Raw genomic sequence first — 2,283 nt, 5'->3', positions numbered from 1 at the left:
AAATTCATTTCAAACTATCATGTCAAAGAGAGGCCGCAGCTTGGTTGCTCAAACTTACCTTGGTGCTCCAGGCTTCATATGTATGGTAACTCAGGGCTGCACTACCTGTTCCCATCAATTTGAGAACTAGTCCTGAAACTGTTGCTGTTCATAAGAATATTGTTGGGCAACACAGCATCTCAAGGATTTAATTCTTTGAGCTGCGATGTGTTGAGAGATAACTTGTAAATAGTGTTGCTCTTGAAATATGTACACCTATAAATAATCTTTTAACTTTGGTTTTTTTGGATTTTGATATGTATTCAAATATCTGTGTGTGTGTGTGTGTGTGAGAGAGTGAGGTAGGAATGCAGGTTGTTATTTTACTTTATTTTGTATTTATTTTATCTTATTCCCTACATGTGAATGTCTGTCTGATACTGTGCACTGTGAGCTCCTGTAACCAAAACCCAAATTCCTCTTCTGCGTAGCATACCTGGCCAATAAAGCTTGATTCTGATTCTGATTCTGATATGAGACTGTAACCTTTCCCAAACGCTAGAGGGTGCTCCTGAGTGAATCCCAAAAGAAGGAGTTAAGATGCAGCATTTAAGCAAAATCATGGCATATAAATGTTTAACAATTTTAATATGAAGAATACAGTAATTTCCTGAAAACCTAACAGCATAAACATTTCAAACTGACATTATATTTATAAAAGCTATAAACCTAAAGTTATACGAGTTTAAAACGGCACCTAAATTACATTCATGATGTTCACCAACCAGTCAACGATCATTAACAATAACAATAATTAATCAGCGCTCAGTAGCAGTAATGATAACTAGAGCAGCCGTTTCAACAGCCCATTCTTAGTATGATGCACTAGGCTTCACATTTAAGGTAAGCAGTTATTACAGACAAAGCATTACCAAAAGTCACCATGAATGTGAAACCCTGTCCTAAAATACTTGCAGGTTTGCGTCTTTTTGTAAATTTAGGCTCAGTTTAAGCTTAATTTTTTTATTACTCTTAGTCCTTGCACCCCTTTTTCTGAATGAGTGCACAAGATTAGGAGGTGTTACTGATCCTATGCAGGATTAGAAGATATCTTGGGTGGGAAGAGCAGATCATCCTAGAGGAGAGCAAACAAGTAATGAGCACAACCAAAGACTGCTGTGGGTGGTGCTGTTGTTTGTTTTTGTTTTTTGTTTTTGTTTAAAAATAAAGAAAACAAAGCCATTCCAGTTGATTTGACTTATTCTGTTGCGCTAGTGTTCTCATCTGCGGTAGAGAAACACTGAAGTTGTTTTTTCTCATTGACTGTGATGTAGAACACAAGTCATTCAAGGCTTAAAAAAGGCTCATTAACTTTTGGCTGCGTGTGATTGGTTTATTTGCTACAAATATGTAAATCCTTAAAGAGCCCCATTATAACAGTCTTTCTCTCAATGTATTAGCAATATCTCTCGCACATGTGAGATGATCACATGATCACTTTTACACAAACATGAAGAAATGTATGATTATCATATATAAATCAACTATACATATTTATCAGATAGAGTCAAAAACTGAACAAAATACAGCTCAAAGAAATCTACTGATGTTGATACAGTTCCACTAATTATGAAATACCATGAAATCCTCCGTGCGACTGACATATGCAGTAAAGCTGTAAACAGGCCGATTCACAGCCCACCCTGAAAAAGAAAAACGGTTTAAAACACATTCAAACATGTTAATCAGTCAAGGCATCTCTGCTTATGATGACAGTAGTCAACAGAGACTGTCTCTAACAGCTCTCCATTCAAAACGGTCAGAAATGGCTATTATGATTCAAAAGCACAAAAAATAAACAGGATTAGACTTTTATGCCTATAGTATCAACGTTCTGCAGAAGCGAAATGGAAATATATGGTTATCGGAGTGCAGTTACAGCTAAAACCTGAAGAATCAGACATTAATAACATCTGGTGATCGAAATCATGAACAGCAGCCATAAATCTACTCTGTCCTGGAGGATGATTTAGGATAACAGTCCAAATCTCTTTGGTCTAGTGATTTAGCATGTCATTCCCTTCTTAAGCAATAAAGGTAATTAATAACAATCCTGGAGTGTGTTTAATTTCCTCAGAGAGTCAAGATCATAGTTTACAGCTGTTATTAATAGCAGATTTCCTGATAAACTCATGCACAACCTTATTCACGTATAACTTTGCCCTAGTCTGTCCCATATTCTTTCATAGCCAAGAATATAGAGGAACTGCTGCATCAACTGCTGCTCATATAAATGAACTTTCT

This window comes from Pygocentrus nattereri, chromosome 22, assembly GCF_015220715.1.
Source record: "Pygocentrus nattereri isolate fPygNat1 chromosome 22, fPygNat1.pri, whole genome shotgun sequence".
In the NCBI taxonomy this organism is placed as follows: domain Eukaryota; kingdom Metazoa; phylum Chordata; class Actinopteri; order Characiformes; family Serrasalmidae; genus Pygocentrus; species Pygocentrus nattereri.
The sequence above is the reverse complement of the archived record's forward strand: the minus strand, read 5'-3'. Positions refer to the sequence as shown.